The sequence below is a fragment of the Triticum aestivum genome, chromosome 1B (genome assembly GCF_018294505.1).
Source record: "Triticum aestivum cultivar Chinese Spring chromosome 1B, IWGSC CS RefSeq v2.1, whole genome shotgun sequence".
In the NCBI taxonomy this organism is placed as follows: Eukaryota; Viridiplantae; Streptophyta; class Magnoliopsida; order Poales; family Poaceae; genus Triticum; species Triticum aestivum.
This window is the reverse complement of record NC_057795.1, coordinates 300,482,832-300,499,694: the sequence shown is the minus strand read 5'-3', so window position 1 is coordinate 300,499,694 and position 16,863 is coordinate 300,482,832.

The window sequence follows — 16,863 nt, the reverse complement described above, 5'->3', positions numbered from 1 at the left end:
ACCGGACTCCAATCCTGTCTCCAAACCCTGGTGAACAAGAAGCTCAAGCTTGTCAATGTAATCCAGGTCATGCTCATCCGCCGGATTCTCCCCTGCCAACAGTGGGACTTCAACTTGTGGGAGTTCGATCCGGCACAGCACCAGGCTTTGAGCGGGCTCTTCGACACTACGTACGAAGAGGCCTGGAGGGTGCTGTTCAAGGGCGCCGAGGCTCCCGCATCCGCTAGCGAAGATCGCGGATTCAGCTCACAGCGTCCGGCTGGCGAGGTAAGCTATGTTATCCTTTATGGGACACTTGCTTTTCATAGTTTGACTTTATGCGGGATCTAAACTCCCAATACCTTTAACAGGCCTGGCAGAAGACGTCCGGACAGGGTAACTATCCGGCTCCCCTTCCAGAAGACCCAGCGGATACCCGTTTGACAGGGCTGCTGGTCCCGGCGCCTTACGTGGTGCCCGAGAAGAAGGCCAAGAAGAAGGCCACGGGAACCCGGAGGAGTTCCCGACGTCAGGTGTTATCGGATTCATCGTCCGATGACTCCGAGGCGGACTCCTCCCACGAGGACGAGGAGGAGAAGAAAGAGGCCTCTCCCCCAGCGGGGGGAGAGAAGAAGAGGAATGCCTCCCCAACGGGGGAGGCCGAAGGGTCCAAGAACGGAAGGACCCTTCCCCCGGACTGTTCCACCAATGCCGACGACGGCGGCGAGGAGTGGCCCTCAAGGGCCAAGCCCCTGGCGAGATCGTAAGTGTCCGTACCCCTGAATAACTCATAATTTTTCTTTTTGTCGCATAGCGTCTTCTAACGCCGCATACAACCCTGTAGTCCGCCCAAGGATGATCTCCCCGCTTCATCGAGCGGGTCCTTGGGTTCGTCGGATGTGAATAGCGCTTCACTTCCGACCGCCTCCTCCCCCCGTGACGCCGGCGACGCCGAGGTGGGATCCCAGAAGGGGACCCATCGGGGGGAGGAGGCCCCGGAGGTGCTGCAGGGCAACCTCCCGGACTTTGGACCAGACTCCGCACCGGAACCTTCAGTGGTTCCGGAGTCCGGCGGGCGGCCCCTTCATAAGAAGGGCAAGACTGTGACGCCGACGGCCTCCGTCCAACCGGAGGCACCAGATAACTTGCTGGAGGCGCTTAACGGCGCTTCCATTGACGAGGAACACCGCACTGTCATGAGTGCAGTGATTCAGAAAGTTGAGCTCGCCAAAAGCGGGCTGACCGAAGCCTGCAGCAGCCATCTAACAGGCTTTGAGGTAAGAATTTTTAAGATACGTAAGATAGCACCGTATAGACAGTAGCCCCTGATGCTCGGTTCGGTGTTCAGAAAGAAAAGCCGAACTGAGGATCTAAAAAGATATATGCAGGAGTCTAACAAAAATATGTCAATATGGGAATGCAGGCACTGACGCACTGACTGCGGAGGTCAATGCCTTAAAAAAGAGCCTCGAGCGGTCTGAGAGCGAGCTCGGCCGTGCCAAGAAGCAGCTCGAGGACAAGGAAGGTATGTAACACCTTATTAAAGTTGTACCTTATAAAAAAGGATTTGGTTGCAAAAAATGACAGGAATAACGTGGGTATTGCAGGGGCCACAAACGAGGTGGCGACCCTGAAGGAGGCGGTGTCCGTGGCCGAGCGCAATGCGGCCGCGGAACGCACAGAGCAAGAGAAGCAGGAGGCGTGGGTGGCGGAGGTTCAGCAAGAGCTCCAGGCTCTCGTGGAAAAACACGAGGATTTGGAGCATGACTCGAAGACTCGAGAGTCCGAGCTTGCGTCCGCTCTTGAGAGTGCCAAAGCCGCTAAGGCCGAAACCCAAAAGGCCCTCCAGGAAATCGAGGCGGTGAAGAAGATAGCGGCGGGTAAGGCATTCTTCATGCAAAGCAAGCATGTAAAAGTGAATTACCTGTTACTTACCCGAATTCGGAGCTCTCCAGGAGCGTTCACAGATCTGCCCCGTAGCGTGTCCGATGCTGCCGCGTTCTACAGAGCCGAGGAGGGGAGCTCGACGGAAAAAGGTGTTCTGGTCTCAGTATGCTGAGGCCGGACCTTCGGTGCCCCTGAGCGACTAGCTGAAGCAGCTGGTCGAGCTCCACAAGGTGGCCGAACAGGCCATGAAGGGCCTCATAGTTCGGCTATGGCCCAAGGAAGCCATGCCTGGGAGCTACTTCGGTCTGGTGCGGCGGCTGGTGGACGCTTGTCCATGGGTTGACGTCATCAAGCACTCCGCCTGTATTCAAGGTGCCCGTCGGGCCCTTGCCCGCGCTAAGGTGCACTGGGGCAGGATGGACGCCGAGAAGCTTGTGACGGACGCGCCACCGCCGGGCAAGGAGTATCGCATGCCCGAGATGTATTACAAGGGTGTCCTGAAGGGTTCCCGCATTATTGCGGGTGAGTGTTCCAAAGATGTAATCTTTGATTAGACTCGCATTTTGTTATCCTGTGCGCTGAAAACTTTGTTCATATGCGCTAAGAAACTTTTGTTAATTAAAAATATTACCTTATGTGCAGCCGTTTATCAAATCTGAGAGATGGCAAGTAGTTGGCTTTAGCCCCCATGCCACGAGTGCTGGGGTGTTCCCATTTTTGGGTCCTTCTAGGGAGGCGCTCAACACAGCGAATGAGGCAACCGGACTTATAATGCTTGAACACTCTCACTTAGCCATAGAATTCTATAATTTTAAATTTCGGCGAAGTCCCTAGTGTTCGGAAGGCCGAATTCGGGGCGCTATCCACGCCTGGGCCGGACAAAGCCGGTTCTTCGCTCTAAGCGGCATAAGTCTTTAGGGACTCGAAAAAACCTCTCGAACAGCGACCGGCTCTCGCCTTATCATGACGGTCAGTTTTAGCTTTCTCCACCGAGGTGCTCACCCAGCTCAACTGGGGCACAATCGTAGTGGTTCTCCCATTGCTACCTTAGCCGATATAACAGAACGTAAGGTACCAAAACATGGGAGCCGGGCAAACCCAACTATTGACCCAAGACATGATTCAGAGCCGATGCATATAATGCTATAAGTTCGGGGTGCCACACTTGTGAAAGTGTTCGGACTTATCACACCATAATATGGAGAACTTAAGCCCCTGGTGTATTTAGCCGTACCAAAAGTGTATGGATGCAACATGTCATAAGTGAACATATGTGTAAGAAAGGAATGCAATTACAGGCAAAAAGCGATGCATTGTTTATTCAAAAAATGCTGCCATGAATGCGGAACGATACAAATAGTGCGATAAGCAAGGGGTGGGACTATTTGACATGTCCCCCTTTAGGGGTAGGCTGCGGAATGATGTATAAAACAGGTATAATGCTCGTAATGGAGACCACCTGGATGCTCGTCGTAGCTTTTCTGCTTCCCTTGCTGTTGTATCGTGAGTTCGGTGGGTCTACTGCCGGACAGGGCTTCTGGTAAATGGAGTCCTGAGGAAAAAAAGAAAAGGAAAGATGATGACCCATTTGGGAGCCCCTGGTGTGGTTAAGCCGCACTCTGGGCCTGCCGTGGTCGTGCCCCTCCCCCTTTGCCCATGGTATTTCCAGAGCGTAGTGATGTACGCGGAGTACTGGTTTTGCAATTTTGCGAGGGCTGGGGTTGGGGCCGCATTGCTACGCGTGCTCGGAACGTGCCAGGTGGTCCTGTTGTAGGTTACTCCGGGCGCGCTTGACAGTGTCCGGTCGCTTAGCAGCCGGACTCGAGAATTGCCTTAAGAGGCTACTCTGAACCTCCGCCGCGAGGGCCGCTGTAAGCTCCTCCGTTCGGAGAGAGCGTTCGGTGTTTCCGTTGACCGTGATGACTCCTCGAGGGCCTAGCATCTTGAGCTTGAGGTATGCGTAGTGCGGCACTGCATTGAATTTTGCAAACGCGGTTCGTCCGAGCAGTGCATGATAGCCACTGCGGAACGGGACTATGTCAAAGATTAACTCCTCGCTTCGGAAGTTATCAGGGGATCCGAAGACCACTTCAAGTGTGACTGAGCCTGTACAATTGGCCTCTACACCTGGTATGATGCCTTTGAAGGTCGTCTTTGTGGGTTTAATCCTTGAGGGGTCTATGCCCATCTTGCGCACTGTATCCTGATAAAGCAGGTTCAGGCTGCTGCCGCCGTCCATCAAGACTCTAGTGAGGTGAAACCCATCGACGATTGGGTCTAAAACCAATGCGGCGAATCCTCCATGGCGGATTCTAGTGGGATGGTCCCTTCGATCAAAAGTGATCGGGCAGGAGGACCACGGATTGAACTTTGGGGCGACTGGCTCCATTGCGTATACGTCCCTGAGCGCACGCTTCCGCTCTCTTTTGGGTATGTTGGTTGTGTATATCATGTTCACCGTCCGCACCTGTGGGGGGAATCCCTTCTGTCCTCTATTGTTCGGCGGCCGTGTCTCCTCCTCGTCGTTGCTATGTAGCCCCTTGTCATTGCCTTCGGCAATTAACTTGCCTGCCTATTTGAACACCCAACAATCTCTGTTGGTGTGATTAGCTGGCTTTTCGGGGGTGCCCTGTATCTGGCACGAGCGATCGAGTATCCGGTCCAAATTGGACGGGCCTGGAGTAGTTCTTTTGAATGGCTTTTTCCGCTGACCGGGTTTAGAGCCTCTGAATCCGGCATTGACTGTCGTATCTTCAGTATTATCGCCGTTAATGCAGCGTTTGTGCTTATTGCAACGCGACCTGCCACTGCTGTCTTTGGTATCCGCACTACCAGAGTTTTTGGTTAGGTTGTTACTGCGGGCTAGCCAGCTGTCTTCTCCCGCACAGAAGCGGGTCATGAGTGATGTGAGGGCTGCCATTGATTTCGGATTTTCCTATCCTAGGTGCCGGGCCAGCCATTCATCGAAGATGTTGTGTTTAAAGGCTGCAAGGGCCTCTGCATCCGGACAGTCGATGATTTGATTTTTCTTGGTTAAGAACCAAGTCCAAAATTGTCTGGCCGATTCGTCTGGCTGCTGGATTATGTGGCTTAGGTCATCGGCGTCTGGTGGTCACACATATGTGCCCTGGAAGTTATCAAGGAATGCGGCTTCCAGGTCCTCCCAACACCCAATTGATTCTGCTGGCAAGCTGTTGAGCCAATGCCGAGCTGGTCCTTTAAGCTTGAGTGGGAGGTATTTGATGGCGTGAAGATCATCACCGTGGGCCATGTGGATATGAAGGAGATAGTCTTCGATCCAGACAGCGGGGTCTGTTGTGCCATCGTAGGATTCAATGTTCATGGGTTTGAAGCCTTCGGGGATTTGATGATCCATTACTTCATCTGTGAAGCATAGTGGGTGTGCGGCCCCTCTGTATTGGGATATATCACGACGTAGCTCAAGCGAGCTTTGTCTACTGTGTGCGGCCCGGCCGGAATTGCTGTATCCGGCGCGACGGTTGTCGTCGCGTACTATGGGGCGCCCATGCGATCCGTAGATCGATCTTGATTGTCTTGCTTTATCCTCCAATATTTCTCGCAAGTCCGTCGCATTCTCCCGCGGCTTTGTACTTTTCGAGCGGTGCCGGGGTGCGGCTTTAGTGGAGGTCCTAGAGGCCTCTCTGTCGCGGCCACGAGGTGGCCGGTCGGCCGTATTGTGCGCTGGTGATATAGGTTTATATGCTTCCTCCTCTAATCGGGGCAGCAGCTTGCGTTTGGGGAAGCTTTTGGAGGGGCGTTTGAGTTCGTACTCTTCGGCTGCGAGGACTTCAGTCCATCTGTAGGCTAGCAAATCTTGATCAGCTCTAAGTTGTTGCTGCTTTTTCTTGAGGCTGCTTGCCGTGGCCATAAGCCTGTGTTTGAAACGCTCTTGCTCGACGGGATCCTCAGGCACGACAAATTCATCGTCGTCGAGGCTTGCCTCGTCTCCTGAGGGAGGCATGTAATTATCATCCTCTACCTCTTCATCTGCCGCTCTCTCGTGAGGGCTGGCTTCTCCACCCTCCTGTGCTGAATCTTGCTGGAGGGGGTTGTCTTCGGCACTATCTGGGGTGTTATTATCTCCGATCGGAATCTCCATTCTTGCTGTGGCAGGATTTGGAGCGGCGCCGCTGACATCGGTGCTTAGGCTGCTTTTTGGAGGGGTCATCCTCCGCTGTTCCATCGCCATTCCCATCCTTTGGGATGTCCACCATGTATATGTCGTATGACGAGGTGGCTTTCCAGTGCCCAGTAGGCGCTGGTTTCTGGTCGTCTCCGGCATCGTCGTCCATACCGTCGATGTCTTCGGAGTCGAAGTCTAGCATGTCGGTTAAGTCATCGACAGTGGCTACGAAGTGGGTGGTGGGTGGGCTTTGAATTTCTTCGTCGTCCGTATCCCAACTGTCCTGGCCATAATCCGGCCAAGGCTCTCCTGACAAAGAGAGACACTTTAGCGAATTTAGGATGTCGCCAAAAGGCAAGTGCTGAAAGATATCCGTAGCGGTGAACTCCATGATCGGCGCCCAATCTGATTCGATTGGCAGGGGCGCGGAAGGTTCAGGGTCCGGATAGGAGTCCGGCACCTTGGAGTCACGAGCTTCATGATGGACAGGGTCGGTATTCGGCTCCATCTCCATAGAGGTAGCAGCCCCCAAGGTGGTGTCCAACCGCCCATCCTCGATTGGCGCCGTCTGCTCCGAACCAAGGGTCGGGACGGACTCTTGCGCGGCCTCCGGGGCACTGTCCGGCAGCAGAGCTAATGGCACGCCTGGCTGTGGCTCCAATCCGTCGAAGATCAAGTCTCCGTGGATGTCGGCCGTATAGTTCAAACTTCCAAATCTGACCTGATGGCCAGGGGCGTAGCTTTCGATCTGCTCCAGATGGCCAAGCGAATTGGCCCGCAGTGCAAAGCCGCCGAATACGAAGATCTGTCTGGGGAGAAAAGTCTCACCCTGGACCGCGTCGTTGTTGATGATCGAAGGAGCCATCGGGCCTATGGGCGACGACACAGAGGAACTCTCAATGAAAGCACCAATGTCGGTGTCAAAAACTGGCGGATCTCGGGTAGGGGGTCCCGAACTGTGCCTCTAGGCGGATGGTAACAGGAGACAAGGGACACGATGTTTTTACCCAGATTCGGGCCCTCTCGATGGAGGTAAAACCCTACTCCTGCTTGATTGATATTGATGATATGGGTAGTACAAGAGTAGATCTACCATGAGATCAAGGAGGCTAAACCCTAGAAGCTAGCCTATGGTGTAATTGTTGTTCGTCCTATGGACTAAAACCCTCCGGCTTATATAGACACCGGAGAGGGCTAGGGTTACACAGAGTCGGTTACAATGGTAGGAGATCTACATATCCGTATTCCCAAGCTTGCCTTCCACGCCAAGGAAAGTCCCATCTGGACACGGGACGAAGTCTTCAATCTTGTATCTTCATAGTCTGGGAGTCCGGCCAATGATGATAGTTCGGCTATCCAGACACCCCCTAGTCCAGGACTCCCTCAGTGGTGCTCCTGGATGTTCTCGGGATATGTGGATATATATAGGAGAAAGAAGTAGGTCGGTGGAGCCACGAGGGGCCCACGAGGGTGGGGGGGGCTCCCACCCCCCTAGGGCACGCCGGGCACCCTCGTGGCCGCCTCGTTTACTTCTTGCATTTGTTCCAAAAAGATTGCTCCCGAAGGTTTCATCCCGTTTGGACTCCGTTTGATATTCCTTTTCTTCGAAACACTGAAATAGGCAAAAAACAGCAATTCGGGCTGGGCCTCCAGTTAGTAGGTTAGTCCCAAAAATGATATAAAAGTGTAAAGTAAAGCCCATAAAAATCCAAAACGGGTAATATAATAGCATGGAACAATAAAAAATTATAGATACGTTGGAGACGTATCAAGCATCCCCAAGCTTAATTCCTGCTCGTCCTCGAGTAGGTAAATGATAAAAACAGAATTTTTGATGTGGGATGCTACCTAGCATATTTCTCAATGTAATTTTCTTTATTGTGGCATGAATGTTCAGATCCAAATGATTCAAGACAAAAGTTCATATTGACATAAAAATAGTAATACTTCAAGCATACTAACAAAGCAATCATGTCTTCTCAAAATAACATAGCTAAAGAAAGCTATCCCTACAGAATCATATAGTCTGGCTATGCTCTATCTTCATCAAACAAAGTATTTAATCATGCACAACCCCGATGACAAGCCAAGCAATTGTTTCATACTTTAGTATTCTTAAACTTTTTCAACTTTCACGCAATACATGAGCGTGAGCCATGGACATAGCACTATATGTGGAATAGAATGGTGGTTGTGGAGAAGACAAAAAGGGAGAAGATAGTCTCACATCAACTAGGCGTATTAGCGGGCTATGGAGATGCCCATTAATAGATATCAATGTGAGTGAGTAGGGATTGCCATGCAATGGATGCACTAGAGCTATAAGTGTATGAAACCTCAACAAAAGAAACTAAGTGGGTGTGCATCCAACTTGCTTGCTCACGAAGACCAAGGGCATTTTGAGGAAGCCCATCATTGGAATATACAAGCCAAGTTCTATAATGAAAAATTCCCACCAGTATGTGAAAGTGAAAACATAGGAGACTCTCTATCATGAAGATCATGGTGCTACTTTGAAGCACAAGTGTGGTAAAAGGATAGTAGCATTGTCCCTTCTCTCTTTTTCTCCCATCTTTTATTTTTTTTATTTGGCCTTTCTCTTTTTTTTAGTCCGAAGTCTCATCCCGACTTATGGGGGAATCATAGTCTCCATCAGTCTTTCCTCACTTGGGACAATGTTGTAATAATGAAGATCATCACACTTTTATTTACTTACAACTCAAGATTACAACTCGATACTTAGAACAAAATATGACTCTATATGAATGCCTCCGGCGGTGTACCGGGATATGCAATGAATCAAGAGTGCATGTATGGAAGAATTATGAAGGTGGCTTTGCCCCAAATACGATGTAAACTACATGATCATGCAAAAGCAATATGACAATGATGGAGCGTGTCATAATAAACGGAACGGTGGAAAGTTGCATGGCAATATATCTCGGAATGGCTATGGAAATGCCATAATAGGTAGGTATGGTGGCTGTTTTGAGGAAGGTATATGGTGGGTGTATGGTACTGGTGAAAGTTGCGCGGCACAAGAGAGGCTAGCAGTGGTGGAAGGGTAAGAGTACGCATAATCCATGGACTCAACATTAGTCATAAAGAACTTATATACTTATTGCAAAAATCTTCAAGTCATTGAAACAAAGTACTACACGCATGCTCCTAGGGGGATAGATTGGTAGGAAAAGACCATCGCTCGTCCCCGACCGCCACTCGTAAGGAAGACAATCAATAAATAAATTATGCTCCAACTTCATCACAAAGCGGTTCACCATACGTGCATGCTACGGGAATCACTAACTTCAACACAAGTATTCCTCAAATTCATAACTACTTTAACTACCATGACTATAATATCACCATCCTCATATCTCAAAACAATTATCAAGCATCAAATTGATCATAGCATCCAATTCACTTTCTATTATAGTTTTTATTATACCCAACTTGGATGCCCATCATTCTAGGACCAATTTTATAACCATAGCAAATAACATGCTGTTCTAAAAGACTCTCAAAATAATATAGGTGAATCATGAGAGATCAACAATTTCTACAAAATAAAGCCACCGCCGTGCTCTAAAAGATATAAGTGAAGCACTAGAGAAAAAATTATCTAGCTCAAAAGATATAAGTGAAGCACATAGAGTATTCTAATAAATTCCAAATCATGTGTGTCTCTCCCATAAGGTGTGTACAGAAAGGATGATTGTGGTAAACTAAAAACAAAGACTCATATCATACAAGACATTCCAAGCAAAACACATATCATGTGGCGAATAAAAATATAGCTCCAAGTAAAGTTATCGATAGACGAAGACGAAAGAGGGGATGCCTTCCGGGGCATCCCCAAGCTTAGGCTTTTGGTCGTCCTTGGATTATCTTGGGGTGCCATGTGCATCCCCAAGCTTAGGCTCTTGCCACTCCTTATTCCATAGTCCATCAAATCTTTACCCAAAACTTGAAAATTTCACAACACAAAACTCAACAGGAAATCTCATAAGCTCCGTTTGTGCAAGAAAGAAAAACCACCACACAAGGTACTGTAATGAACTCATTCTTTATTTATATTCGTGTTAAACCTACTGTATTCCAACTTCTCTATGATTCATACCCTTGGATACTAGACATAGATTCATCAAAATAAGCAAACAACACAAGAAAAATAGAATCTGTCAAAAACATAACAGTCTGTAGCAATCTGTAACTTTCGAATACTTCTGGAACTCTAAAACTCCTAACAAAATAGGAAGTCCTGGGAAACTTTCTACTGATCTACTGCAAAAATAATCAACGCAAAATCACGTTTCTGTGATTTATTAAAATGATTCTCATGCGCGCAAAATTTTCTGTTTTTCAGCAGAATCAAATTAACTATCACCGTAGGTTATCCTATAGGTTCTACTTGGGACAAACACTAATTAAAACATAAAGCCACATCTAAACAGAAGCTAGATGAATTATTTATTACTAAACAGAAGCAAAAAACAAGGAACAAAAATAAAATTGGGTTGCCTCCCAACAAGCGCTATCGTTTAATGCCCCTAGCTAGGCATAAAAGCGAGAATAGATCTAAGTATTGCCATCTTTTGGCATTCAATTCATAAGTGGCACGCATAATAGATTCATAAGGTAATTTGACTTTGTTTCTAGGGAAGTGTTCCATGCCTTTCCTTAATGAAAATTGGAATCTAATATTCCCTTCCTTCATATCAATAATTGCACTAATCGTTCTAGGGAAAGGTCTACCAAGAATAATTGGACATGAAAGATTGCAATTTATATCAAGAACGGTAAAATACACGGGCACATAATTCCTATTTGCAACAATAAAGAACATCATTAATCCTTCCCATAGGTTTCTTAATAGTGGAATCCGCAAGGTGCAAGTTTAAAGAGCAATCATCAAAATCATGGAAACCTAGCACATCACATAAAGTTGTTGGAATCGTGGAAACACTAGCACCCAAATCACACAAAGCATAGCACTCATGATCTTTAATTTTAATTTTTATAGTAGGTTTCCCACTCATCATAAAGTTTTCTAGGTATATAAACTTCCAATTCAAGTTTTTCTTCATAAGATTGCATTAAAGCATCAACAATATGTTTGGTGAAAGCTTTATTTTGACTATAAGCATGAGGAGAATTCAACACGGATTGCAACAAGGAAATACAATCTACTAAAGAAAAATTATCATAATTATATTCCTTGAAATCCAAAATAGTGGGTTCATTGCTATTTAAACTTTTGACCTCTCCAATCCCACTTTTACCAAATTTAGCATCAAGATCTAAAAACTCCGAATCATTGGGACGCCTTTTAACTAAAATTGATTCATCTCCAGTCCCATCATTATCAAGATTCATATTGCACCCTTCTGGTTTGGCAACCATCTTATTGACTAAGGTGGCTTGCTTATCAGAAATTTGGGCTATTGATTTTTCAAGATGAGCAATCTGAGAATTCAAACCATAAAATTCCTTAGGCATATCATCAAGCTCTTTATTCATGTACTCTATAAAGCTTTTTTGTTCTTAAGCTCATTTCTAAAGAAATTATTATGCTCAAATTGTAAAGTCCTAAAGCTTCTAATGTTTAATTTAATCTCTTCCAACCTTCTCAAATGAAGATCGGCGTTCTTAGGCAAAGCCATAAGGGCAAACAGGCACACAAGAGGCAAGCGAAAAAGAAGCGAACGGAAAAGGGAGGGCGAATAAAACGGCAAGGGTGAAGTGGGGGAGAGGAAAACGAGAGGCAAATGGCAAATAATGTAATGCGACGAAGATGAGTTTTTGATGGGTACTTGGTATGTCTTGACTTGAGCGAAGACCTCCCCAGGAACGGCGCCAAAAATCCTTCTTGCTACCTCTTGAGCATGCGTTGGTTTTTTCCTTGAAGAGGAAAGGGTGATGCAGCAAAGTACCGTAAGTATTTCCCTCAGTTTTTGAGAACCAAGGTATCAATCCAGTAGGAGGCTCCTCAAAGTCCCTCATACCTAGACAAACAAACAAGAACCTCGCAACCAACGCGATAAAGGGGTTGTCAATCCCTTCACGGTAACTTCCAAAACTGAGATCTGATAGAGATAATATGATAAGATAATTTTTTTTGGTATTTTTATGATATAGATTGGAAAGTAAAGATTGCAAAATAAAGATAGATTGAAAACTTATATGATAAAAGATAGACCCGGGGGCCATAGGTTTCACTAGTGGCTTATCTCAAGATAACATAAGTATTACGGTGGGTGAACAAATTATTGTCGAGCAATTGATAGAAAAGTGCATAGTTTTGAGAATATCTAGGCATGATCATGTATATAGGCATCACGTCTGCAACAAGTAGATCGAAACGATTTTGCATCTACTACTATTACTCCACACATCGACCGACTCCTGCCTTCATCTAGAGTATTAAGTTCATAAGAACAGAGTAACGCATTAAGAAAGATGACATAATGTAGAGGGATAAACTCAAGCCATATGATATAAACCCCTTTTTTATCCTCGATGCAACAATACAATACGTGCCTTGCTGCCCCTGCTGTCACTGGGAAAGGACACCGCAAGATTGGACCCAAAGCTAAGCACTTCTCCCATTGCAAGAAAGATCAATCTAGTAGGCCAAACCAAACTGATAATTTGAAGATACTTGCAAAGATAACCAATCATACATAAAAGAATTCAGAGGAGATTCAAATATTTCTCATAGATAAATTTGATCGTAAACCCACAATTCACCAGATCTCGACAAACACACCGCAAAAAGATTTACATCGAATAGATCTCCAAGAAGATCGAGGAGAACTTTGTATTGAGATTCAAAGAGAGAGAGAAAGGCATCTAGCTAATAACTATGGACCCGAAGGTCTATGGTAAACTACTCACAACTCACCGGAGAGGCCTTGGAGATGATGTAGAGGCCCTCCATGGTCGATTACCCCTCCGACGGAGCACCGGTGAAGGCTCCAAGATGGGATCTCGCGGATACAGAAGGTTGCGGTGGTGGAATTAGGTTTTTGTGGTGCTCCTGGATGTTCTCGCCGTACGTGGATATATAGAGGAGAAAGAAGTAGGTCGGTGGAGCCACGAGGGGCTCACGAGGGTGGAGGGTGCGCCCACCCCCCTAGGGCGCTCCGAGCACCCTCGTGGACGCCCCATTTACTTCTTGATAGCCACTCCAAGTCTCCTGGTTTGCATTTGTTCCAAAAAGATTGCTCCCTAAGGTTTCATCCCGTTTGGACTCCGTTTGATATTCCTTTTTCTTCGAAACACTGAAATAGGCAAAAAACAGCAATTCGGGCTCGGCCTCCGCTTAGTGGGTTAGTCCCAAAAATGATATAAAAGTATAAAGTAAAGCACATAAACATCCAAAACGGGTAATATAATAGCATGGAACAATCAAAAATTATAGATACGTTGGAGACATATCAGTACGCCACACCCCTCCCGATGAATAGGACCCCGTTTCGACCATAGGCGCTCCAAAACAAGTTTGTGTCCTCCGTTTTGTAGTATGCCACACCCCTCCCGATCAACAGCACCCTGTTTTGACCATAGGAGCTTGAACACAAGTCTGTTTCCTCCATTTTGAAGTATGCCAGACCCCTCCCGATGAACAGGATCCCGTTTCGACCGTAGATGGTCAAACAGAAGGCCGTTTACTCCATTATGTGGTATGCTAGACCCCGTTTTGGCTGTTCCATCCAAGCCGGTTGGCTCCTGATGAACACGACGCATTCCAACCCAGTCTCTTGCCTCCTGATGAACACGATGTTGTTTCTCCATTTCGACCCATCCGGTTGGCTACCGATGAACTGGACGCCATCGCTGTACGCATTTGAGACCCCGCATATATGTACGTACGTAGCTGTATTTACTTTCTTGCAACATGGTTGTACGTATGTGTACATGATTTATACAGGACTGCCTCAACTGCTACGTCACACGTGCCACTCCTTGTTCGGCCATGATTCATCCTTGAAGAGAGACCAATCGACAACAGTATGTGCGTACACGTTCGCTACCAAAGAGACAACCCTACATACGGTTCGACCGGGTGGGTCCTAGCTGTTAGGGAGGATAAGGAGGCACTTCCTTGTGTGCAAAGATATAGCTGATGGGTCCCAGCTGTTAGCGGAAGGAATTATTTTTTTTTCCCATAATAAGGACGCACTTCGTTGCATGTGAAGATGTAGTTGGTGGGTCCCAGCTATCAGGGGGAGACAACATTATTTTTCAGGGTAAAAAGGATGCAGTTGCATGCATGCATCCATGGGCGTGATGCATCCCCACTGTTAGTCTCTCCATGTACAGTCATATTCCGATAACTCTCATTTGTTGACCATGTTGAACATACCGTGTCGAGCCGAAGACTGCGAGGCCCCAGACTGGAACGACCCGGAGATGAGGAAGACGCGACAGTAGAGTCGCAGATGGAGAGGAGTGGGAAACTTCACTGGTTCAGGTGCGTGGCAGCACTGCCGCCCACGGGAGACAGAAGCAAGATCAGAGGTTGAAGAAGCAACACGGTGTTGGATTAACATCCAATTGTCCAGCTGCTAGAATCATTTATTGATTAAGTTGACAAAGCCCTGCGTACGCGTCAGATTAGTAGGCCCACAAGTCGGCCACCAAATCTATCGGGTCCCAACTGTCATCGGGAGGAACAATTTTTTTGCGTTACAAGGAGGCACTCCCTTCCATGCGAAGATACAACCGATGGGTCCCAGCTGTCAGCAGGAGCAATAACTTTTTTCGCGTAATAAGGAGGTACTTGCTTGTGTGGGTCCCTACTGTCAGCCTCTCTACTTACATCCCACTTCCGATGGATATTGTTTGTTGACCATGTTGACCATGCTGCACCGAGAGCACCAATGCGGTGGACGACGGTGAGGCCCGGGAAGGGAATGACCCGGAGCCGGCGAAGCCACAACAGCGGATGCCCATGCTGAGGGGAGTACGAGGGCCGACTGGTCGGGTGCGGGGTGAGGCTAACATTGCGGGAAAATAACAGGAGGTGCGGGTGGGTAGATGGATGGCCTGGCGGCAGCACAGCCATCCACGGGAGGACGGAGTAGGCAGTCCTGCCCACGCTGGTTTGGGCGGCTATAGAAGGAAGATCAGAGATTGAAAAAGCACGACGGCCATTGGATGGACATCCAACAATCACTGCTCTGTGTTGACTAAGTTGACAAAGCCTTGCGTACGCATCAAAAAAAAAGATTAGGACGGCGTCATCGTCAACCTAGTAGGCCCACAAGTCAGCCTCCGAATCTATGGAAAACAGCATACAACCCATTTGCCATTATTTTCAACCCATTTCTTACTACTTATAGCCCATTTTCTGGGGAAGCCGAATACATCGCTCCTCATCTTGAAAGATTTGCAGCCCAGCAGGGCTGAGAGAAGAAACCAGGCCTCAGTTGAGTATTCTCCAATAAAAATAGAACTGGGCTAGCCATTTTCAGAAAGAAAACATATATCAACTGGGCTCGTCATGTGCTTAAATTAAAGGGTGGGCTACTTGGGCCACAGCCCCCGCACAACACACAATTGAGCTCCATCTCTAAAACTAAAAAACAACTGGGCGAGCTGATGGGTCCGTTGTGTTAGCCGCTCGTTGTGTAATTTTCTCGTTTATTGGACTATATTGACAATGGTATGGGCTCCAGATGTCCAACCTTTAGGAGGAACCATTTTTTGGGGCTTGTAAGAACGAGGCACTTGCTTGAGTACTGCCATGACCCTGGTGGGTTGATGTCTGCTAGAACTACGTTGGTATTTCTCCAAAGAGGAAGGGATGATGCAGTATAGTGATGGTAGGTATTTCCCTCAGTGATGAGACCAAGGTTATCGAACCAGTAGAAGAACCTCCTCACACCATGTAAACATCACCAGCACACAAATAACAAATACTCGCAACCCGACGTGTTAAAGGGGTTGTCAATCCCTTTTGGGTATGACGCCTCAAGATAGGCAAATAACGTGAGGTAAAAATGGTAGATAGGGTAAATAGATCGAGGAACAAATAAATTGCAGCAAGGTATTTTTGTATTTTTGGTTTAATAGATCTGAAAATAAATGCAAAGGAAAATCGATCGCAAAGGCAAATATGATGAAAAGAGACCCGGGGGCCGTAGTTTTCACTAGTGGCTTCTCTCGAGAAAAATAGCAAACGGTGGGAAAACAATTACTCTTTGGAAATTGATAGAACTTCAAATAATCATGATGATATCCAGGCAATGATCATTATATAGGCATCACGTCCAAGATTAGTAGACCGACTCCTGCCTGCATCTACTACTATTACTCCACACATCGACCGCTATCCAGCATGCATCTAGTGTATTAAGTTCATTGAGAAATGGAGTAATGCAATAAGAACAATGACATGATGTAGACAAGATCTATTTATGTAGAAATAGACCCCATCTTGTTATCCTTAATAGCAATGATACATACGTGTCATTTCCCTTTCTGTCACTGGGATCGAGCACCGTAAGACCAAACCCATCACAAAGCACCTCTTCCCATTGCAAGATAAATAGATCAAGTTGGCCAAACAAAACCCAAATATCGGAGAAGAAATACGAGGCTATAATCAATCATGCATATAAGAGATCAAAGAAGACTCAAATAACTATGATGGATAAAAACATAGGTCTGATCATAAACTCAAAGTTCATCGGATCCCAACAAACACACCGCAAAAGACTTGCATCATATGGATCTCCAAGAGGCCATTGCATTGATAATCAAAAGAGAGAGAGGAAGCCATCTAGCTACTAACTATGGACCCGTAGGTCTACAAAGAACTACTCACGCATCATCGGAGAGGCACC